The following is a 24,328-nucleotide window of genomic DNA, read 5'->3' as shown; positions in this document are numbered from 1 at the left end:
AGATACAGCACCAGCTATAATTTGTGGGACCCAGTAAAAATGAGGGATCTCTTATTCAAAAGTGAAGAATTTCAAGATGGTGGGGCACCTGGGTGGCTCAGTTGGTTAAGCATCCAACTCTTGATTTCGGCTCAGGTCATGATCTTGAGGTTCATGAGTTCAAGCCCCACATCGGGCTCTGCACTCTCAGTGCAGAGTCTGCTTCAGATCCTTTGTCTCCCTCTCTCTCTCTCTGCCCCTCCCTTGCACGCTCTCTCATAAAAATTAAAAAAAAATTTTTTTTCAAGATGGTAACAGCAGAGCATTAAGCCAAGTGTGGGGTCTTTTTAAGTATAGCCCCTTCCCCCAGCAGCTGCCCAGATTGCATACTGTGACCCTGGCCTTGGGGGTGTGTTATTACCATTGCCACTGTGCCATTCAGAGATAAGAGGATCAGAATGGTGTAGGGTTTGTCCAACATCACACAGCATTATGCTACGGCTTAGGACCTCACACAAACCCCTGCTTCTCTGTTCCTGCATTGGCTACGGAAGAAATCTTATTATCCACACACAGCTGGAAATCTGGGGACCCAGCCCAGAGAAGAAAGTGAGAGAGCAAAATTGCCTGGGAATCTCCTGTTTACCTCACAAATTCATATATATATACATATATATATGTCATATGCACATATATGTCATATCACATACATATATATGTCATTTTATTTCAAAATATTTCCACAGTTGTTTTTTTTAATTTTTTTAACGTTTTATTTATTTTTGAGACAGAGAGAGAGAGCGCATGAGCAGGGGAGGGGCAGAGAGAGAGCGAGACACAGAATCTGAAACAGGCTCCAGGCTCTGAGCCATCAGCACAGAGCCCGACTCGGGGCTCGAACTCACAAACCGCGAGATCATGACCTGAGCTTAAGTCAGACGCTCAACCGACTGAGTCACCCAGGCGTCCCTCCACAGTTGTTTTAATATAAAAATAAGGTATAGTTCTCCAAGTCTTTGAGGAGTATTGGTATTCTCTTAGTACATACTGGGCTGATCCTGAGAGTCTGGGTACCCCCGACTCGGGGAAGAGTGCCCCAGGCCCTGCAGGTACCTACCAGTCGAAAGAGCATCATCCAAAGTAGAAGACCCTAGCACAGTCTCGACGCCCAGTACCGCCCCCAAAATGCTAGCTTCGTGCCTTCATTCATTCCCTCCCTCCTGCTTGGTCCAAGGGAAACCTCCTCGGGGTGGCCACAGACCCAGATGGCAGGGAGCCTCCCACAGGCCTGCACAGAGACGCCAGACCTCATTATTCCAACAGAGACAGAGGGGAGCCCGGGTGTGGCTCGCTCCTCCTGGGGAAATGGGCCTCGGCCTGTTAGCGGGAAGGGGAACGTGTTATGAGCCTGCTCAGCCAGCCAGGTTCACTTGCCACGCTAATTGGAACACGTAATGCTTTGTTAATATAGTCTAATTTGGGGAGGCTGGCGCACTGGGGTCTCTGGGGTCAGGGTACGGTGTGGGGGAGGGGAGCCCCTAAAGGTATTGGCAAAGAGGGCTGGGAGAGTGGCTGAAACGCTCTTTGGTGTTCGGCACCTGCCTTGCAAAATGACATCTTAATCCAGCATCCAAAGGCTTGAAGTCCGTTGTGCGGCTGTGTGTGTGTGCATGTGTGTTTCTACGTGTATGTGTGTGTATGAGGGTGTGTGTGTGTGCATGTGTGTGTGAGCGGTGAATACGGTGGCCAGCGGATATGTGCAACCGTGTGCGTGGTATAGGAGTGTGCAGGGGTGCAGGACCGTGCGGAGGGGGGGAGGGAAGGGAACACAGCTCTATCACACCTAAAGGCAGAACACAGTGGTCTAATTTTGAGAACGCAAACAAAGACATCTATTTTCCCAGGAATGGCTCACCCAGCCCCTATTAACACTAATTAGGAGGCCTGGGAATTCCCCATAACTTCATAATTACTGTTAACAGACTTCACAGGGGCCGCGAAGGAAATGGAACACCCCTGTCCTGTTTTCACAGCCAAGGTGATGATGGTTCAGGTGGGCACCCCCCCCCCCACCCACAAGGCTCGGGGATTCCCCCAGGGGTCCTGGGTGTTCAGACTGCCCGGGGGGGGGGGGCGGGGGAGGGGGCGCCCTCGTGGGGAAAACTCACTCTGTGGGGGCTGGGGAAATACAGTTAGGAGCCCAAGGAGGGCATGGACACATGCCACATGAGCCTTAAGCTTTGAGTCTGGAGGTCAAGGAGCAGACAGACCACTCCAGGCCTCAGGCCACCCTCTTAGCCCCTGTCGGTTAAGATGAGCCGTATTTTAAAGGTGGCACCAAAGAGCTGGCAAGACCCCAGCAGTGACTTCCCGGTGTCATCAGCCCCCCCACCCCACCAGCCTGCTGCACCCTGAAGCCAGACGCCTTAGGAAACCACAGTTAAGCCATCACGGGGACCCCTCAGCTGCTGGCCAGCGAGATGGCCACTTCTGCCAGCTGACAGGCGCAGGGACTTCCCAGAAGCAGCCCTGCGGCCCTTCCCGCGATGCCTCATTCACGCCTACAAAGACGCTCCCCCTCGGCCACCCCCCTCAGCTCTGGCGGTCCTGCCGCAGGCTCTGCAAAGGCCTGTGGGGAAGCAGGCGCCAGCGCTGTCCCGGCGGTCCCCTGTGTCTGCCCCCACTGGCGTGCTCTTCCAGCCCCCACCCCCAGGAAGCGCTGTCCATCCGTCTAGCACTTGGGGCCTGGCTCTGCTTCCAGAAGACAGCTCTTTGTTCTTTGCTGTCTGCCCAGAATCTGAGATTCTCCATGTATTACAGAGCTGAAAGGCTATTTTCTTAATCATGTTAAAAAGGGCTCAAATGGTTTCAAATGCTGACTTTTGGTGCTGTTTCTTTTATGCTTTATACTCAGCTGACTTCTATCCTTTTTCTCATAAGGAACGTGCATTATTTGGTATTATTCATTCACAAAGCATCGCAAAAGGGCCATTCCCGCCCTCCCACTCTGATGCCACCAGGTCTCTGCAGGTGCTGCAAGGTGGGTCCGGAATACCTTTGCCCCTGTGGTCAGCCTAGAGTACTTCTTCTCACCCTTCAATGCCCAGCTTCACATTTCCTCAGCCGTGAAGCCCTCCCTGATTTCTCCAGCCGAGGCAGTGTTTCCTTCTGCTTAGTTCCTCAGTTTGGAGATCAGAAAACAAGGCCCAGGGAGGGGCAAGGGCCTCGCCAGGCCTCACAGCTAGGTCATGGGTGGTGAGGGCTACAGTGGAATCCAGAAGGGCTTTTCTTTACAGCCTCCAGGGGGTGGGGGGAGGTTGGCACACACCCCGCCCCCCTTCTCAATACCCCCTTCCTTCCCTGGAGCCAGCGCCTGCCCTGTCGGGAGACAGCCTTGACCTCCATCTTTGTTCTCCTCAGGAATGAGCCAGGATGCTCCTCTCTCTGTGCCCCAGGGGCACAAATCAGTGAGGCATGGGATGAACAGAGAATGGCCTGGTTGTTGTTCCACAAAGGGACGTGTGGACAGGAAGCACTTGGGACCCTTCCTCCCTCTCTGGAGCTCAAGGCTGTCTGAATGGCCACCCCTGCAAGGGCCAGGCAGGGCCTCCCTGCCCACCCAGCCCCTGCCCTGGCCTCTCCCTGGCTGAGCCGCTGGAGGCCACGCCCCCTGAGCCTGACTCTCAGCTTTGCCCCGAAGAGCGGCCGTTTCACATACCCGAGCCTTACGGATTACCAGAAATACTAGTATTTCATAAGACAACCTACCATGTATTAAGCATTATTCAGAGCCAGGGCACTGGTTAGGTGTGGTTGTTGTTGTTAAGTTTATTTATTTATTTTGAGAGAGAGAGAGAGAGGCGGTGCAGGAGGGGCAGAGAGAGGGAGACAGAGAATCCCAAGCAGGCTCCACACTTTCATCGCAGAGCCCGATGCAGCACTTGAACTCATGAACCGTGAGATCATGACCTGGGCTGAAGCCAAGAGTCAGATGCTTAACCGACTGAGCTCCCCCCCACCCCGCCCCCCTGCCGGCATCCCTGGTCAGGGGCTTTATATACCCCATGGCTCATCCGCATGACTGCTTGCCCTTTCAGTCACCTGTTACCACTCCCATTTCCCATGGGAAATGTGAGGCTCATGGGAAATGAGGCCACTCCCCCAGGGTCAAGAGCTTGAGGTGACTGAGCTGGGACTTAAGTCTGGACCTATGTGGGGGTTATAAGCCTGGCTCCCAAGATAGTTATATGGATTGGATGAGATAATTGCACAGGCTAAGCGTTCCACAGATAATAACGCGTCGAACGTTACAGCTTGCCTCATTTTCATTTCATAATGAGAGCCAGCACTGCGGTGACGTGGCCCGGCCAAGAGTCGATAGGCAGGCAAGGCATCTTGGGGACCTGGTAAGAGGGGGCAGACCCCCTCCCCCAACAACCCCCCGCCCCACCACGCCCCAGCAGATCCTACCCCTGGAAACCCCAGGGCCCAGATTGCTCCTAGCCAGAGAGTATTATTTGAGAGTAAATATTATTTTACCCTCCAGCTTAATCCAGACCAAGCTTATCTTTCCCACCGAAAAGCCCACAGCCCGCAGCAAGTTAAGCCCTTTGCTGCTTTCCTAATTGCAGGTTTGCAGCTTTGCTGGGGGAACACCAGATCTCTGGGAAAGCCCGATAAGTGGTCTGGTATTTGGCAGTGGCATCAGAGAGGCTGGCTCTGGGCTGGGCCGTCCGGCTTTCCAAGCCCACGCTGGGTTGGCTGGGGGGCGGGGTGTCCAAGGGAGAGAAGGCAGCCTGGGGCACATTCCCCTTCTGCGCCCCAGGGCAGATCGAGCTACAGTGCGGGTAGGGGAAGTGAATCGTGGCCTCCTGTTTCATGCTGAGTCCCATTTGGCTAGAAAAGTAAAACGGGGGTCAGTGGGCTGCCAGGCCCATCCTTCTCCTCCAGTTACACCACGTCTGTTTCTTCCTGCCTCTTCCTTTGAAGCATGGGAAGAACTCATTCAGACCAGAGGCCCTGAGCCTCCTGTGCCCCAGGTTTCTCTAAGGGGGGGGCCTCTAGATGGCGAGCAGTTCCAGCAGACTCCATGCTGCTGAAGGCTGTTGTAGGGATCCTCAGAAGGTCCAAGGGGCCAGCCTGGATCAGATCGGCCCTTGCCCAACCCCTGTCTCGCATCCTCCCCACGTGGCTGTCCACCGAAAAGCGCTGGTGGGGCGGACGTAGACCCGAAGGACCCACGTCCAGGCGGGTGGTCTGCGTGGGTCTTGTTCGCAAAACTAGAAACAATGGGTGCAAGTTACAGGAATACGAAGTTTGCCCCGATTACAAAGAGGAGTATCCCCCACCGCATGGGAAGACTGGAAATGTGGTGCAGCTGTTACAAGATGGATTTGAAGGGGTTGCCACACAGCTCAGTTGGTTAAGCGTCTGACTTCGGCTCAGGTCATGATCTCACGGTGTGTGGGTTCGAGCCCTGCATCGGGCTCCGTGCTGACAGCTCAGAGCCTGGAGCCTGCTTCGGATTCTGTTTCCCTCTCTGCCCCTCTCCCACTCATGCTTGCTCTCTCTCTCTCTCTCAAAAATAAATAAACATTTTAAAAAAGTTTTTTTTAAGAAGTTGGATTTGAAATCAGACAGACCTGGGGTTTAAATCTGGCTTCACCCACTTCCTACCTGTGTGACCCTGGGTAAGCGCCTCAACCCCTCTGAACTACAAGTTCGTCGGCTGTAAAATGATTCCATCTTGGCGGACGAACCCAAGGATCAAATGACATCAGCAAGCCTGGCACTTACCATGTGATCAGGACAAGCAAGTTTCTTTTAGTCCCGGGGTTAGTGAGCTGGCTGTCGCCACGGGTATTTAAGCAGATGTCAGAGGGTCCTCGTGTAAGGTTGGGCACACAGGATCTCCTTCCTGCACTAGACTAAAGATTGCACTCAGTGTCTCCAGGAGATCTCCCAGCTCTAAGAAAACACACCCAGGACGTGGCCTCGGCCGGCTGTGGAAAGGTGGGCGTATCAGTGAGTGGGCACCGTCTCCTCGCGCCTCTGCCAGGATATAAAAAACAGGCATCCACACGCGGTATGTGCTTCCATGTATACGAGATGTCCAGAAACGGCAAACTCTCCAGAGGCAGAGAGGAAACGGCGGGAGCCTGGGGCTGGGGGTGGGAACAGGAACTGATGGCAAGTGGATACCAGGTTTCTTTTTTGGGGGGTGATGGAAATACTCTCAAAGGACATCGTAGCGATGTTGCACAACTTCTTACTGTTACTACAAGTCAGTGAATCATGCCTTTAAAACGCGCGAATTTCACAGCAGTGAAAATTATACCTCCGTAAAGCTGTGAAGAAACCCCAGACGGTGACACCAGCAACAAAGTCCAGAGGGGCCGACGCATGGTTGGGGGTGATGCCATGGTTGGGGGGAAGCAGTGGCAGTGGCAGCTGAGGCCTGAGGTCACCACCGGTTTGGGGACTCCTTCTCCACCGGTGGGTTCACGGTGGTGCCCTCTGGTTATTCCTTGCCCCGTGGGAGAAACTGCTACCCACCCACCAGCTGGCCTCACTAACACCCTGAAGTGAAGCCCCAGTGATACGGGGAGGCAGCTTCTGCAGAAGGATGGGGAACCTGGGAGGTGGCAGCATGAGGGAGGAGGCCTCCAGGAGACAGGCCTCCCAGAAGCCTCCGCAGATCAGTGCTGGAGGGCGGCTCGGGGCATCTTAAAGTTTGGGGTCTCTAAGTTAGGAGGAAAGCCGAAGGCGTGGCTTGGCCTGGTCTGTAAGGCACTGGTGGGTCCGCTTGAGGGAGGTGGGGACAGAACCAATCACGTGCTGGGCACTGCTATCTGCCAGGGAAGGGCTGACATCTCTCCTGGGGATGTGACACCCTCGGGCCTGCAGATGAGCAGAGAAGACCGGTCTCCGCTCGGGGTCCACACACTGAGGAGAGATCCGACTTGCTCACGGTTGCTCCTGTGCAAAGCAGGAAAACAACTTTCAAGGCCATCTGAGCACTGCTGTCTGGACTGATAGCGAGCTCTCCGTCGCCAGTAGTATGTAAGCAGAATTCAATGAACACCTCTCAAGGAGTCGAAAACAGAGGACTTTGAAACCCCTCCCGGTCCGGCTAGTTGGGGAGGCCAGGAATCCTTGCCGGTCGCTTCCCGCAAGAGTTAAATCTGCACTCAGAGCAAAGCGGAAAGGCCTGAGCCATCCTGAGGGAGGGGGCCTGGCACCTCCTCTACCAGGACCGCACCTCCTCCGAGCGCTCACCACACGCCCACACTGATTGCTGGTTTGGGCTAACGTGATCCTTGAATACACACAGGCCAGGCCAGGCAGCTCAGGGCTCCAAGCGAATGCACTGGGGCCTGAACTACCCCAGAGGCGGGGGCAAGGGAAGCAGAGGCTGCCTGCCCAGAGCTGCTGGTAAGCCAGTCAAATGGGGCCCTGTCTGGCCCTCCGGCCAGACGCCGGTTTCATGCAGGGGCCTTCCCTCTCCCCAGTTCTGGCCTCCCCAGGGACTCAGGATCCTGGAGGCAGTCTGCAGGTTCCCTCCCCTCAGCCCCAGACTCACCGCAGGATGAGCTCATCAGAGGCCCCTTCCCAAAGGGGAGCCCCAGGCCTGGGAGAGGCCCCAGCTCCCTTTCCTGTGCCTGCCTGGCCCTAGGAAGGCAGTGAGGGAGGCTGGGCCTCCAAGGAGAAGGCCGGGCTGGGGCTCCCCCCCTCCCCCTCCCCCCCCCCCCAGGCCACCTCCTCTCCAAGGTGCTGGCACACCAGCCCTGAGGGGCGGAGGCCAGGCGCCTCCTGACCCAGCCCACCATCGGCCTGGGCCCCTCTCAGGCGCTCCCAGCCTCCACCCAGCTCCACCGTCAGAGGGGCTCTAGGCATGCTGCTGCATTTCTTGGTGCGGCCACTAGGTCTGGGACCTAGCCGTGCGGACAGAACCGTGGTCTCCTCTCCCTCAGAGATGGCAAACGGAGACTCTGGAGTGGAAGGCATGACGCCCGGACTAATCACGGTGCAAGACAGAGTGTTCCCGAGGTACAAAGAGACGGACAGAAGAGGGCCACCCGGGCTCCAGCATTCAGTAGTGGCTCCCCAGTGTTCGTGTTCTGGCAACAGGACAGGACTCCTCCAGGACCCAGGGTATCCCCGCCCCACCCTGCTTCCTACTCCCCATCCACCGCAGGCTCATCCCTGCCCTCCAGAAGACAGCCCGATACCTGCTGTGGTCCAGAGACCCTTCACCTCAACCACCCGTCTTCCCAGGGTGCAGGTCTTCCCTCCCCCCTGCATAAACCTTTTCACGGCTCTCCAGCACTCCTGGGGAAAACCCAACTCAGAGCACAAGAAGCCCATTGATGAGCCCTCCCCTCCCCCCCCCCCCATGCTCCTCCCCCACTCTGCCCCAGCAATACCACTTATAGGTCCTGGACGCTTCTGTTCTATCATGCCTCAGGGACTTTGCATGTGCTGATCCCTCCGCCAGGAATCCACTCCCCTCCACCAAGTCACACACAGATTTCTTTGTCCACCTCTAAGTAAGTCATTCACAATCCTTATCTACGTGGACTGTGTCACCGTGGGCTGTGTCACCCTGTCTACGTGCCACTGCATCACAGGGCCCTGGACCACTTGCCACCTGCCTGTTGCTCAGTGAGCCTTGAACTTCAGCTTGCATCTCCAGCCCCGGGGGAGCCTGTCAAAGTCTAGACTGCTGGATCTCACCCGCAAATCTCTGATTCGTTAGGTCTGGGGAGGGCGTCTGAGATCTGCATTCTAGCAAGTCCCCAGGCAATGCTGAGCTTGCTTGTCTGAGGACCACACCTGAGCCCTCTGAGCTCCATCTTGTCTGATTTTTCTTTCATTTCCAGTCTCTGAACCAATCTGGTTTAGAGTTGGCGTTCGGTACCCAAATGCACGAAAGGTCCCAGTCTATCTGTGGTAGCCAGTGTGGATGGCAGGAGAATTTACTGAGACAAGTTTTCCTGATTTGTTTGCTCTGCTGTGGGAGCTCTCTCTCTCTCTCCCTTTTCCCAAGATGGCGGCCAAGCCTTTGGATCCCATGTCTTGGGGGCTGCTGGCTTCCAAGGCCAGGCACAGACGTTGCTGGGCTAGGAAGACCGTCCACCCTCTGGGCCCTGGAAACTTCTTGGCGGGGCATAGGCTGGAGCCTGTGAAGGTGGAGGCGTGTGAGCCTGGGCAGGGGGGCAGGCAGAGGCAGCAGGCCCGGGGAGAGGGTTGTTGAGCGTCTCTGGATATCAGCAAGAAGTGAAAGTGGGGGGATCCGAGAACGACAGGCTCGAGTGCTGGAAGAGCCCTCCCACCAGGTGGCAGGACTTCCACGGGGCCACCCTGAGAAGCCTGGGCAAGGCTGGAAGGCTATGCACCCAAACTCACCGCTTGGAGTTGCAGCCAAACTCCACTCTTGGGCCCAGGATGGCGTGGAAATGGCCACGGCCCGCTCGCCCTCCCTGGACCTCAAGGCTCGCCAAAGGAACCTACCCTAAGTGTTCTGGGCCACACAGGGGCCACCAAGACCCCTACAGGACGCTATTCGCGCTATCGTTTTCTTAAAGACAACACTGAATTTGACAGAGGCTAAGTAACATGCCCTAGGGGCAAGAATCCTCCCTCCCCAATATGCCTGGGATGGAATGTCCTTCAAATGGGTAGCGGGGGCTCCGTGGCAGATGGTCAGAGCTAAAGAAGTAAAGGCAGATGACACATTTGGCACCATAGTGATGCTAAAATTCAAACCTGCTGTGGGTCCACTTAGTGCCAGTGATGCACCAGGCCCCATGCTAGGTCCGGGGCTGTTCCTGATGGAGGGAAGGAGTGTGGCACCAGAGGGCACAGATGCGGACGTGCAGACTCTCAGGAGGCGGACAGGAATGAGCGAATGTCTTGCCAGGAGCACGGAAGCTCGGGCTGGACTGAGCCTGGGGCTCCCTGACAGAAGAGGGAGCCAGGCCTGCATGCGGCCAGACACAGTGTCGGTGAGTCTGTCCCTCCAAGCCTGGCCTGAAGGTGGCCTGCCCCAGGCCACCTGCCAGGACTCCAGGACCCGGAATGCTGGAGACCCTCAAGACAGAGAGCAAACTGCAGCCAGGATGCCAGGCTATCCCCTGCTCCAGTGGCACCACTGAGGCCTGGACTTCTGGCCTGGACGGCAATTCAACACAACAGCCACCTGATCGCTGTCCTCACCTGACTGCACACTTGTCCCCTGCTCCTGGGGAGAAAAAAAAAAAGGGAGGAGAGTTCCAGACTTGGGAAGGTGCACACTAGGCAAGGGAAGGAACTGGCTGGCAGTGGATGAGGCATTTGCTTTTTAATTTAAATCCTCCTGGATCATTTGAATTTTTAAGGACCACGTATTACTTCTGTAACAATAACTTTTAAAAATAATTTTTTGTCTGAAAAATGCAAAGCAGTATGCACAAATCGGTTTGGAAGAGAGAAGTCTATGCAACAAATAGCCTAAGGGGTCATTAAATACATCACCATCATCGTTCTGGTACATTTACCATGTGCCCAGAGCTCGGCTCTGTGTTTTTATCCCCATTATTTAATCTAAGCTCATCACAGCCCTCTGTGTTGGATGCTATTAGTGCTATCATTTTCTAGACGAGGACACTGAATTTGCGAGAGACTAAGTAACATGCCCGAGGTCACCCAGCCCTGGAGCAGGGCTCTAAACTCTCGAGTGTCAGGAAGCAAGTTCCACCCTAGATCAGGGTGTGCGCGCCGTGCTGCCTCCTGAAACTGCAACTGAGAGATTGACAAGCTCAAAAACCGTTTTTTCTGAGTCCGCTCTGTGACTTGAAAACCACTGCGACTGCCCAGGAACCAAAATCAAAAACAAAGCCAGAGCCTGGTGTCTCCAACCACCTTGGAAACTTGGACCGAGGCTAAGAAAGCATGTATTACGGGGAGCCCACTGCCGCCTGTCCATCTGTCCATCCACTCACCAGCCACTGACTGAAGGCACTGCGTGCCCGGCTCTCTGCCGGATCCTGGCAACCAAGGACCCACGTGGGCGAGAGGCCCACGACCACCCAGAAAGGACCAGGTGAGCACAGGGCAGATTGGACCCCTCAGGGCCTTCCAATCCGCTCTGCTTCCTCTGCAAATTTCCAAAAGCTCTTGCAGTTGGAGATCCAAACAGACATCAACAGGGGAATGAATGAAACACAACCCTGCAATCCGTGCCCGGTGGCAAGCCACTCTTCTTCTCCAAAGCACTTAGTTTGCATAACGCTGAACCAGGGCTTGGCAATCCAAGCGGTCTCTCCCGTCCAGGTGTGGTACCAGGCCGGTTAACTGCACTGGGTTCTCTGGCATTTCACCCAAGCCTTTGCCCCAAGATGGAAAGGGAGAGGGTAGGAAAGATCCGGGAGCCTGGGAGACAGGTGGGATCTCTCCCAGGGTTCCAGCCTGCAGAGCTGAGCGCACCATGCTCGGCGTGAGGTCCCTGGGCCAACGGTGCCGGCGGGGCCAGCTGAAGGTACAAAGCGCGCTTTGCAGCAGCCTGAGCTGCTGAGAGCAGGGAGCTTGGGTGTCCCGTTCAGCTCTCAGAGGCCCAGGCACACAGCAGGTGTTCAGGAAATATTTGAGTGAATAAATGTAATTTTGAGGAAGGCAGCTCTCCCCCACGGGAGGGGTGTGACTTGTCCTGATCACCGTATCTGGGGGGCATGGACTTAAGCTGCCCAAAGGCACCTACATACCAAAGACTCTACTTGAGGATTCCTCCCAGAGTCATAAAACTGAAAATCTAAATAATAAGAACACCCACAGCATGAGTGCTATCACTCAGTACTGACCCTCTGGTGGACAAGCTGGTGAGCGCTTTATCTCCTTTAGTGACCTCATGGAATCTCCACATCAGTCCTGTGAGATGCGTAGTGTCATTATCCCCAATTTACAGATGAGAAAACCAAGGCTCAGAGGGCCAAGGCCATACTACTGGCAGAGCTGGGATCTGCACCGAGGTCTGACTTAGAATTAAAGGTCTAAGGCTGGGAGCGCCCCCCCCCCCCCCATTTCACAAGTGACAAAGTACAGGACAGGGAAGCTGAGGACATCCATTGCAGGGCTGGGACAAGAACCCAAGGCTCTGTCGTGCCTTGAGAAGTTACAGGTGAACACGGTTTCTGCCCAGTTCCATTAAGAACCTTGGAGTTGGGGGGATTCATTACTTTGGGTCCCTTCTTCTGAACGGTCCCTCCGCAACTCCCCTTCCTGAGGATGGAGGGGAAAAAAGGAAAATGGAAGAGCCACTTGACTCCAAACCCGGGCTGTAGGATGGCCACAGACCTGCACGCAGCCAAGCCTGGAGGCCAGCAGGGAAGAAGCTGTCTGCATCCATCCTGTTTCCTGCCTGGCACAGTCTTCCAAGTCCTCTAGGCTCCCACCTCCAGGCTTTCGCTCTCACTGTTTGCTCCTTCCTGGCATCCTTGCCTGTCTGGTACCCCAATTTTCGAAGCCCAGCTGGAATGCTCTGCATTCCCTGACTCCTCACCACCGTCCCCACCCGGAAGTGACCTCTGGATCTGGCCTTGGAACCTACAAGCCTTTATAGTTCTGCTCTGGACTCTCTTATTCTCTACCTTGTATGTCTTTGCTCTCATGTCTATCTCCTTATGACTGGCCGGGAGCCCCTTGAGAGGCTGAATGAGCAAGGTACAACCGGAGCGAAGGCTGGCCAATTCCTTCCAGTCGCTTGTGCACCTCCCCCCACTGGGTCTGCACACAGATCTCTAACCGTCGCCCCCGTCCCTCTCCAGGACCTATGGCAAGCTGTGTCTTGTAAGTCCTACCGGGTGAGGACCAAGCCATTCTAGAATCTCTGCAGCGTCAGTGGGGGCTTTGAAAAATAGTGTGGAAAATAATCAACTCGTAGACCAAGTTCAACTATGGCTCAGCACTGAACGAAACACGACAAGCGGTGTGTGTGTGGGGGGAGGTGGGTGGGGGGAAGACACCCAGAGGAAGGGTCCTGCCCTCAGGGGCTCTCCCAGAGGAGAGGGTGGGGACCTTTCAGCTTTGCTCACTCTCTATCCCTGGCAAGTAAAGCAGCGTCCGGCACGTGATGAGAAGACAATAGTCACTGGCTGAAGAAATGAATTAACACTCATTGACCCAGCAGCTCTGAGCACACCATATAAGGCAGGATAGTGCTGAACACTGAGCTGGTCTACGTGGTGAGTCAGAGCTGCAGAATCCACAGGCAAGAGAGATGGAGAAGAGAGAGAGAGACGGAGAAGAGAGAGAGAGAGACACACAGACAGACAGACACACACACACACACGTTGGTGAAGGGCAAGGAGGTTTGTGGTTGACCAAAATCAAGCAAAGGACAGAACGTAAAAAGCACTTGGCCCCAGCTGTCTGGGAGGCGGCATCATATGCTGCGGTTTTCAATCTTTCTCCTACAGAACAATCTTCTTTCAAATGAGATCATACACCGCACCCTAAATGCATAACAGAGCTGCCACGGTGGACGTCAGGGAAAGCCGAGAGGCCGGCCTGCTCCCATGTTCCCTGGAACCCCACGGAGGCCCCTGGGTTCCACAGAGATGGGGTCCTTGCTCAGTCAGCCCTGCCTCTCCGCTGAGACGCCTCAGTGCATCTGAGGGGAGGGCTGGGCTGCAGTTGTTCTGAGAAGGGGGTCTTCATAGGCCCAGGGCTTCTGGGAGCCCATTTGGGGCAAATAAACCCTAAAGTGGCTCAAGAAACTTTCCCCAGCCACGAGGGAGTCGGGGGAGGAAGGAAAAGGTCCTCCCAGCAAGTGGAGGGGAACCCAAGGCAGCAGGATATGGGGTGGCTGAGAGTAGGGTGGCTTCTCCAGTGCACAGCAACTCCATATGGGAGGGACGTTCGGGGCCAATCCTTCTGGAACGCGAAGCATCACCTGGAGGTACACGGCGTATGTGAATGCGTGTGAGTGTGGGACTGCAGGTGCATAAATCAGGCTTTCAGATACCAGATCCACAGAAACCCAGGTGCACCTGTCAGAGCAAGGCCACCCTCCTCCTGTAAACTACAGAAGGGACCGTTTGGGACAAATCAGCATTCCCGTTTCCTCCGTGTCCCCCAGGCCCTGCCATGGCATCAACAGGCTCACCTGTTGTTTTGTCTCCCTAGCATTCCTTCCTCCTTCTGAAAATAGCACCCGGGTTTTCCCTTTGGGGTTCCAGCCCTCTCCCAATTTCAGGCCAACGCCCCCCCCGCCCCCCCCCTCCCCCCCCACTGATAACACATGCTGCCCCACCGGCCATCGACTCTGACCTAGTCTGGCCAGTCAGCACATTCTCTCTTCCCACCCGCCCCCACCCCGGTTTCAGTAATTGGTCAGAGACCGGCACGTGACCTGAGACCAGCCAATAAGCTTCAACTCTGGAACTTCGGCTGGACATCCTGGGAAAAAGAAGCTCTCCTTCCACGGGCTTGGAAATGAGTGGGATGTCAGTCCTGAGCTGTCTGTTCATCACTGCCCTGCCACCCCACCGGGCCCGGGTGCCAGGGATGGAAACCCACAAGGAGGAAAGCAGAAGGCACAGACATAGGCATCATTTGAACCTTGGATTCGGCTCTGCCTTGGACACCAATAAACACTCCCCAAACTGTCAATATATTGGAAACCAATAAAAAGCTAATAAATCGCTTTGTCTCGCCTAATCAGGTTTGGAGTTGAGGACTGGCTCCCAACTGATGTGGCATCTGACCTCGGTTCAGCCTTTGCCCTGGTCTCCCCTGCAGCCAACCATCATTTCTGGCCCATCACTGGTTCTTGCTGACCTGGGCAGCAGCTCCCACCTTCCCCAGTTGAGCCCAGGGGCCCTCAGACTCAAGCACTGGTCACAGGCCGCCTGCACCCCAGCCTCTCCAGCCCCCTGACTCCCCCTTGGGCTATGTTTTGGCTGATCTAAGGTTGGCCCAGATCCACTCACTTTGTCCCCTCTCCTCATTGTTCTGCCTCGCTGACCTTGGGTTCTTGTAGGGGAGACAGACCCTACACGATGAATGAGGGTCCCGGGATGCAGCCACCCCTGATCTTGGAGCAGGAAGAGTCACCCCGGGGCTTTGGTCCACAGTCTCAGGGAGACCTGCCCTGGGCCGAGGCTGTGGGGTGTGGCCGGAGAGTATTGGGCCAGCATGTTCCTGGCTCTCTTACCTGCTGCACCACCTTGGGCAAGCTGCCCCTCTAAGTTTTATAATCCTCTCCTCTAAAATGGGGATCATACCACTACCCACCCACCAGAAGGGCTAAAATCCACAAAACCGACAGCACCAATTGCCGACAAGACTGTGGGGCGACGGGAACTCTCATTCGTTGGTGGTAGGAATGGGAACGTGAAATGCTGCAGCTACTTTGGAAGGCAGTTTGGTAGTCTTTTAAAAAGCCAAATATGTTCTCAACCATACAGTTCAGCCAACATGCTCCTAGGTGTTTACCCAACTGGGTACAGCTTAGGCCCATACAAAAACCTGCATATGAATGTATCACCTCTGTTCTTAATTGCCTAAAATCAGAAGCAACCGGGACAACCCTCAGTAAGTGAATGCGTATACAAACTAGGGTACATTCAATGGAATGTTATTCAGCAATAAAAACAAATGAGCCATCAAATCATGAAAAGACATGGAGGAAATTTAAATGCATATTGCTAAGTGAGAGAAGCCAATCTGAAAGGCTACCTACAGTATGATTCCGATTCTATGACGTTCCGGAAAAGGCAAAAGTCTGGGGACGCTCAAAAGATCACCGATTGCCAGAGGGAGGAAGCGGAGAGGGAGGGTGAAAAAAAGGGGTGGGTCATCTTATCGGGCAAGGTGGAGGGTCCCCCAGTATCCAAGTTGCCCTTCTTCCTTCGAAATAGAATGGCAATTGGGCAGATGGCCACCCAGAATGAAGCCTGTAATTCCCAGCCTCCCTTGCAGCAAAGTGTGCTGCAGAATGACTGCCCTCCGGCCGATGGGGCATGAATGGAAGCGACATGGGCACCCTCTTAAAGGAAGTGGCACCCTCTCCTTCTGTGGTTTCCTCCTTCTTGCTGAGTAGAACAAAGAGGCTGTCATGGGCCATCGTGGATCACGCAGATCAGCAATGGTGAAACCACAAGACAGAGGAAGCTGGGCCTCTAACAGTTTTGTGTAGAAAAATCTTCTTAGCTCAGAATTTCACTTAGACGGGGCGCCTGGGTGGTTCAGGTTGTTGAGCATCCGACTTCAGCTCAGATCATGATCTCACGGTTCATGAGTTCGAGACTGCTTCGGGCTCTGTGCTGACAGCTCAGAGCCTGGAGCCTGCTTCGGTTTCTGTGTCTCCCTCTCTCTCCACCCATCCCCTGCTCATGCTCTGTCCCTCTCTCTCTCGAAAATAAATAAGCATTTAAAAAAATGAAAAAAAAAAAAACAATTTTACTTAGAGGAAAATCAACCTCTTTCTCATTGAAGGAACTATCATTAGGGGTTTTGTCACACACAACCAAACTCATATCCAGACTAATGCAAGGACCTTCAAGGACTTGTCCTGCGGGTTCTGTATAAAACAGGCAAAACACCTTCATACATTCATCCATTCAATAAATGAAGGCCAGGGATGCCTGGGTGGCTCAGTCGGTTAAGCGTCTGACTCTTGATTTTGGCTCAGGTCATGATCTCAGGGTTCATGAGTTTGAGCCCCGCGTTGGGCTCTACGTGGACAGTGTGGAGCCTGCCTGGGATTCTCTCTCTGCCTCTGCCTCTCTATTTCTCTCTTAAAAATAAATAAACTTGAAAAAAAAGCAGGGGGCAGTTTACAGTGCTGGGACCTGGGGATTCAATTAAGAATGAGGCAGACAAACCCCTGCCCTCATGGACTCCGCCTTCTGGCAGGAGACAGACGATAACGAACTCATTAGGGATCGTCATGAGCACAGGAGTACCCTTAGGAACAGTTACTGTCTCTTGAATTCGGAGCTTACTCTGTGCCCATCCTGTTCTAAGCTCTTTTCCTATATTTCACCTTCACAAACCCAGAATGTGGGTGCTCTTCCTTCCTGGTTTGACCGATGGGGAAACTGAGACACAGAAAGGTTGACGAGACACCTGCCCAAGGTGTCTCACACAGCCAGTAATTGGTGGTGTGAGAATTCGAACCCAGGTCTGCTGGACCTTAGAGCCTGAGCCACTGGGCTCTCCTGCTCTGGAAGGGTATAAAAGAGGACACTGTGATAAAGAATGACCGGGTGCCCCTGCTCATGGTTTCTATTAGTGACGACAACAGGCGCAGCATAGAACCCGGTGCTGAGCAAGCCTGAACTCCCTTACCTGGGTGGCAGGCGTTGGGAGGCCTGGAAAAGTATTGGGCCCGTGTCTAGATGCCAAAGTCAAGGGTTTCAAGCTGCTCTGATGACGGTGTCAGAAGCCCCGGCCACTGCAAGCTCAGACTGTCCAGGAGATGCCCACCTGTCAGAGACAAGCACATTAGCCATAACTGCCTGGTCCGGGGAGGTCTCATCAGCTCCCACTGCCGTACGTGTCTTTTTGTTTGAGATGCTCTCTGGATCCCAAGGGGGCTGTGGGATGGGGCAAAGACAGCAGGAACCTGGGGTCATGCATCAGGACAGAGGTCCCAGCTGAACTTGCCTGGAAGCGAGACTGAGACACAAAGATATGCATATGCCTGTGTGTGTATGCCCTGCATAAAAATACATAAGCATCACACCCACTGTGTCTAGCACCGTGCCCTTTGCAGAGCGGGGAAGCTCGACAAATTTTTCGCGGTTTGCTTTGATGTAAAACATAAATGTATATGCTGGAGTGAGTGGGTGGGAACTCCACAAGAGTGTGAGTGCATCGGAGGCAAGATCCTTCCACATGTGAAAATGCATTCTTGGGATGCTCCATCCAGCCAGACCAATGGCCTCATTTTACCAACGAGGAGACTGACATCCAGAGAAGGGCGGGAACTAGTACAGAGTCACATGGCAAGTTGGTGGCAGAGTGGGGCCTAAACCCTGCGTCTCTCCTGACTCGCCGCTGGGTGTTCTCCCCAAGGATCCACCCTCCTTTGTAGCGGTCAGACTTGCAGCCCGGGTACAGGGCAGGGATCGGCCACATGCCGTCAGGCGGATGCTGGTCACAGGCCAGGGCAGAGAATTGTTTCCTGGCTGTGTTCAAACCCCGACAACGTGCAAGAGTCAATGCCCACAGTGGTCAGAAGCATGGTCTTTGGAGGCAGGTAGATCATGGACACATGCTGGGGCAATCTTTTTCCAGAAGTGGACCCTGGGTAAGTTAGGTGTCCACTCAGAGTATCAGTCTCCTTGCCTATAAAACAGGGATGATAATAGCATCTCTCTCGAAGGATTGCAGGCAGTTAAAGTCTGTGAAGGCCATGCAGAGCATTCGCTCAACAAATGCCAGGGATGTGATGCAGAGGAGAATATCGTCAGGGGCTGCACGGCAAGGTGGAGCACCGGACTGGGGCTTGCTCTGTGTCCCTGGCGAGTCTTCAGACAAAACTCTTCAGTTCCACCCGGTCATTCATTCCTTCTGTCCCCACCTTCCTCCCTCTTCACTGCCTCTCACAGAGCAGCTCGGGGCCCCAGCCCCGCATATCTGCCTCTCCGGGTGGGCTGCAAGCTCCCCGCGTGCCCCCCCCCCATGGGATCCCCACCACCCAGCCCACATTTCGACAGCGAGTAAAATGCAAATGTCATTAGCGCTCTGCAAGCTGGTGAGTGCTAACGCCCCCGGTGGCAGCCCGCTCTGCTCTCGCGAGAACTGGGGAGCGTTCAGGGGTGGGGGAGCGAACTCCCCAGGAGGGGTGGCAGTCTCGGCTTTCTCCAAAAGGGGTACGGTAAAGAAACAAATAACTGGCCTCAAGAAACAACGGAGACTGTTTTAGCAGCATGAGGCGTAGCGAGGCTTGCTCGTGGACTCACGTGGCGCCTGCGGGCCCTGCTTCGGCCCCCATCTGGATGATGGGTGTGTCCCAGCCTCTCTGGGCCTCTTCACCACACATACTTGAGGACGAGGCTCATCTGGGGGACTCCCAGCTTCCACGTTTCATTTCCACCCCAACCCACCCCCCCTCAAACGTGTTGAAAGAAGCAGACCACCCACCCAATGAGCAGACCCCTGGTGGGGCGGGGGGGGGGCGGTCTTCACCCCCAGGAGGACGCAGCTGCAGTGGACCCTCCACCCCCCTGCCCTGAATCTTGCAGGCAGGGGCCCTGGGCTCCGGTTCCAATGCCACACTAGCTACGCCCAGGCACATGCTCCCCTTTGCGGGGCCTTGGTTTCCCCATCTGTGAAACGGGCTGTTGGGCCCATTGGCAGTCCCTACAATCTCTCACGGTCAGCTGGAAAGCCCGGCTCTAGTAACTTCCGGGCAGAGCTGCCAAAGTAAGGCTGCTCCTCTAATGTCCTGACGACAATGCACTGACGACCCCAGCAGGCACATGAAGCCTTCCTGGAGGAGGGGGCAGGTGTGTGTGTGTGTGTGTGTGTGTGTGTGTGTGTGTGTGTGTGTGTGAGTGAGTGTGGAATTGAGAACAGGGTGCTGTGGGCAGTGGGGCGGGGTGAGCAAGGGCGTCGAGATACCCAAGTGGGGAGCCTTGAGCCAGCGCTGCCTGTCAGGGCGGAACGGGAGATGAGACGGAAAAGTCCTGGGGTCAGTGCTTCCTGTGCATGTCCCCATTTGATCCTAATTTTACCGTTTCACCGGTGAGCGGTTCAGTAGCTTGGCAGACACATGACTGTTAAATAGCACAGATTAGATTTGAACCCACAGCTAATTTCAGAGCAGCTCATTTTGACGGCATGTGGCAGATCCCTGCCCTGCACCCGGGCTGCAAGTCTGACCGCTACAAAGGAGGGTGGATCCTTGATCGCCGTGGGCCGCCACCCGCCGTCTAGACTGTTTAAAATGGAATGTGAACTAGAGAAATGTAGGATCATGCGTGTCGTGAACCCATGCAGACGAGCTCGCGGTGGCACCCGAGGGGGAGCAATATTGTGGCTGGGGCGAGGGGAAGGAAGCTCCGTGTATGAACGTGCACACGCTGTCCTTGTGTGTGTCTTTGTTAAGTGATGCTCCAGCCCTGAGTCCAGGCCCAGAAATGCCAGAGGGGCGGGACGTGGCAGAGGGGCCATCGGGGCTGGGGAGTGGGTAACTCGAAGGCCCAGGCCATCCCACAGCAGCCCAGGAAGCCCTGCTCTCCAGGCGGTGAGCTGGGCCTGACCTGCATCTCTTCCCCTGGCTTCCACAGGCCCAGAGGCCGACCCCCTGCCGCCACGGAGAGTGGTACATCGGCCCTTGGCTGCCTCTCCCTTGGCTCAGGCTGCCTGCTCGGGCCGGGGGCACAGGACCTACAGATGGAGCCCGGGATTCACAAGGGGCTGCCGCCAGCAGACAGGGAAGCCGGCAACCACACCAGCTGACGGCAGGTCAGCCCTGTTTTCCAGCCCTGGCCCTGTCACTAGCCACTGGCCTTGTGATTGGGACATGTGACCTGCCTCTCTGAGCCTCAGGGAAATTCCGCTGAGCTGCAGAGATGACCACCTACGGGCAGGGGCATGCAAACTGTAAAGTGCTGTGCCCACCAATGGGGTTGTGGTTCTAACCCCAGTGGCCAAGATAACCCAGGAAGTAACAGAGAGTCCCTAAGGGAGGCTTGACTGAGAATCTAGCCAACGCCTTTATGTAACTCCCCTTCTTTCCTCTCCTGGGCCGCAGTTAACTCCCCTTCTTTCCTCTCCTGGGCCGCAGTTTCCTCATATGTAAAACTGAGGATCTGGGAGCTCAGATAGGGAGTGGTCTACAGCCCCCTGGGGTCTAGCCTCCTTTGCCACGATTTGCAATTAACAGCCTATCCGGATTTCATTTGCCAGAAGCCAGAAGGCCATTCACGCAGCAGTCAGCTGAGTACGCCGGGGCCCGGGACAGGTACATTTTGATGGAAGGGGAAGAGGAAAATGGGTGACCTGGAAGGAATGGAACAAATCTGGGAAGACAGAAGGAAGCTTGCGGGAAGGAAGGGAGGCAGAGCTGTCGACAGGTGACAGAAACTGGGCAGAGTGTTTCCCTAAGTTCGCGCTGGGCTGGCCCCGGAAGTCACAGAGAAGACGCAAGGATTCTCTTTCCTGAGGCCACAAGCAACATGAGCATTCACTCATTTGGTGAGCATTAGTGAACACCTGCCGTGTACCTGGGACTCCAGGGGTGCCAGAGATGACTGAGGCACAGACTACGCCTTCAAAGAGGCTCACGGTTATCGGGAAGAGAAGTCAATGCCCTTGTCTTCATGGTTCAAGGTGACAAGGAGGGCTCATCACATAGCTCTGAGTTCAGAGGCAGGAGAGGTCCCTCCCTACGTGGGCCCCAGGGAAGGCTTCCTGGAGGAGGGGGCAGATTTAAATATAAGATGACAGGAGGGTGCTGTGGGCAAAGGGGTCAGGGTGAGCAAAGGCATGGGGGTACCCAAGTGTGGGCTGGGTATTCAGGACCATGAGCCAAGGCTTCCTGTTGGGGCAGAGTGGGAAATGAAGCGGGAAGGGAAGGCCGGGGCTCCACGGGTAAGGTCTTTGAACGCCAGGCCAAAGAAGGTGAACTTTGTCCACAGGCAATGGGGAGCCACTGATGGTCATAGAGCAGAGGTGTGCTTCGGGTAGGTGAAAAGCAGCAAGGGGCCCAGGCAGTGGAAACAGATGGTGAGGCAATGGACGGACGATGGGCAGAGACTGGTAGAGGTGGTGGGAGGGTAAAGGTATGAGGGAGGTGGGGTTGGGGGCCCCGAAGCTGACAGGCCAGGGAGACAGGTGTGGGAGGAAAGGCGGATCTCCACCCGTAGGGTTTGTCTCCCAGCTCTACCACTGCCACCAACTTGTGGCCTCAGGCAGGTCATTTAACCTCTCGGGGCCTGTTTCCTTCTCTATAAAGTAAAAAACATCGAGCCACTTCACAGAGATGTAGGGTTCAACTTGATAACATGAGAAGCGCTTTAGGCACAGAAAGTGATGGTTGGACGCGTGCTTTCTAAAACTTAAGCATTTGTTGCTTTTGTTAATTAGTGGTGCCTTTCCCCCGTAAGGACACTGAAGCTCAAAGTCCAATGGTTGGCTAGACTCGACAGAACTGGGCCTTGAATCACAGGAGAAGCAAGTTATGAGCAAACAAACCTGGGTGACTCAGAGAAGAGTCTTGATTTTAAAATATTGCTAAAGAAAAGGGCCGCTTTATGACTTTTGCACCGTGCGCTTATTAAACCCAAGCTATAAACGTGAACTAATAAGTGAAATGAGTTAAGTTAATGAAAAAAATCAACCTTCAGGACGAATCCATATTACCTAATGGCAGTCCATAAACATAAACATAAAATTTTAAAATACAGGAATGAATTGCAATGCCCAGCAGCTCAAGGAAGCGGCAATTTCTCTCTCTGGAAAATAAAAGCTATTGATTTTAGCTTGGGTTCTCACTGCTCATGAGTGAGTCTTTGAGAAGTCATAAAGGAAGGAATTATTTCAAATTGTTTACTCACTAAGGATCATATGTATTGAATTTAAATCATCTCCGATTCCTAATTAGTACAAACCAAATTAGAATCTAAGTACAGAAGAACTGAAAAGGCCCTTGGAGGCCTCTGAGCTCAGTTTTCTTTGTTTTACAGACCTGGAATCCAAGGGACAGAGGAGAAGTGACTTGTCCAAGATCACGCAGCAAGTGAGGTAGGAGCCAAGTTAGAATCAGGGCTCCCGGTACCCCGGTCAGCATCCTGCTCTGGTCCCTGCAGTCTCTGGGATCAGATCATTAAATCCAGACCTTTCAGGTGTGCTGGGTGTTACCGCGGCCTCAGCCCAGGGGGCTCCTACCATAAGAACTTTCTCCCGGATGCTGGAGTAAAGGACCCTCAAACCCAGGCTAACACTGATAGCAATGTAAGTGCTAAGGCACTGTGAGTATCGACACGTACAGAACCCTCGAGCCCCTGTGCCAACCCAGCTTCAGCAGGGTAACAGACACATACTGGGGGCCTCGGGTTCTGTCTTGAGAGGGGCCACAGAGCCTCAGGCCCACGGCAGTTCCCCACTATGTCGAGGGGAGGCTGGGGCACAAAGACCCCACTGTATGGTGGGGACAGGAGGGGTCTCTTAACCTAGCCTGGCTCTCTGCCTCTCTCTCTTTCTCACACACACAGACACACACACACACACACACACACACACACACACACACACATGAATGAGCACAACCAGAACCAGGGAGCTTTGCCTGTGGCTCGGGCACGTGTGCATGTGTGTGTGTGTGCATGTGTGTTAAGCTTCAGCCCGCACACAATTATGAAGCAGATGTTTAATTACTACCTGGGTGTTATTAATCAACACGATTAATACACAACCCATACCACATAATTACTTTGCAATTACACCGAAACGAAATATTTTATTGCTGAGGGTTTGCTAATTACCTGGCCTTGCCAAAGGACAGGTATAACGGGCAGCAATTTTTCTTCCTTCCTTCCCTCCCTTCTCTGCCTCCCCTGCCCTCACATTAATCTCCCGGGCTGATGTCCACGGAACAGGGAGCTGAGGCAGGTTGCAGCAATCATGTTCATTTTAATGGGAACCCTAAATCGTCCTGGTCCTTTCCTCTCAGCGCCCCCAGCGTGGAAATGCGCATCCTTTCCAGAAATGACGATGGCCTCCTGCAGGCCTGCAGCTGGGGCGGGGGTTACCTGGGGATAACCTGGGGGGGGTAGGGGCTCTGCAGGCAGCTGCCTAGAGTTGAATCCTAGTTCGACCAGTTAGCCACCGGCTGTGTGACCCCGGTCACATTAACTGTGCCTCAGTTTCCCTACATGTAAGGTGGAGAGGGTAGCAGTAATTACCTCGGGGTTTGAGTACTGAACGTGATACAGGCATAAAGCACTTAGCACAGCACCTGCCAGAGGAAGGCTTTGGTAACACCCATTACTGTTATCATTTACCCAGAAATGGGCCCTCCACAAATCTTCCCAATCACAGGGCCCCCCAAACATTCAGATTTGGGGATTCCACTCTCTCTCCCTCCCCTACCCCAACAGGTCAGTCCAAGCTACCTAGACACAGCTCCTCACATTGGCCCCACTACCTGCTACCTCCAGAGACTTCACTTGCTTAATCCAATCCTTGGTTCTCTCATCTGGCCTGCAGCCATAGCCTCCACAAGGTCTCCCTGCTGCCCCCACCCCATTCCATCCTCCCCTGGGGAGGGAGACAGATCTTCAGGGGTGGAGCTCAGACCAGGCCACTCTCCCACTCAACAGCCTTCTATAGCTCCCCATTGCCTATGCAGCAAGGTCCA

The 24,328-nt window shown here is 54.5% G+C and overlaps 1 protein-coding gene across 6 annotated transcripts in view; it reads right to left on the bottom strand.

Moving 5' to 3' along the window:
- Positions 1 to 24,328, bottom strand: part of TSPAN18 (tetraspanin 18) — a 187,640-nt gene that overhangs the window by 40,847 nt on the left and 122,465 nt on the right. The window contains exon 3 of one of the 6 annotated variants that reach the window (XM_058688730.1): positions 17,308 to 17,445. The exons of 4 other annotated variants lie outside the window; for them this stretch is intronic. The gene's annotated coding sequence lies outside the window, so the exon portion shown is untranslated. Of the gene's footprint in view, positions 1 to 5,775; positions 5,957 to 17,307; positions 17,446 to 24,328 lie in introns of those variants that run through there. One more of the 6 variants, XM_058688733.1, reaches the window with a different exon arrangement.

Source organism: Neofelis nebulosa, chromosome 10 (genome assembly GCF_028018385.1).
Source record: "Neofelis nebulosa isolate mNeoNeb1 chromosome 10, mNeoNeb1.pri, whole genome shotgun sequence".
Taxonomy (NCBI): domain Eukaryota; kingdom Metazoa; phylum Chordata; class Mammalia; order Carnivora; family Felidae; genus Neofelis; species Neofelis nebulosa.
The sequence above is the reverse complement of the archived record's forward strand: the minus strand, read 5'-3'. Positions and strand labels throughout refer to the sequence as shown.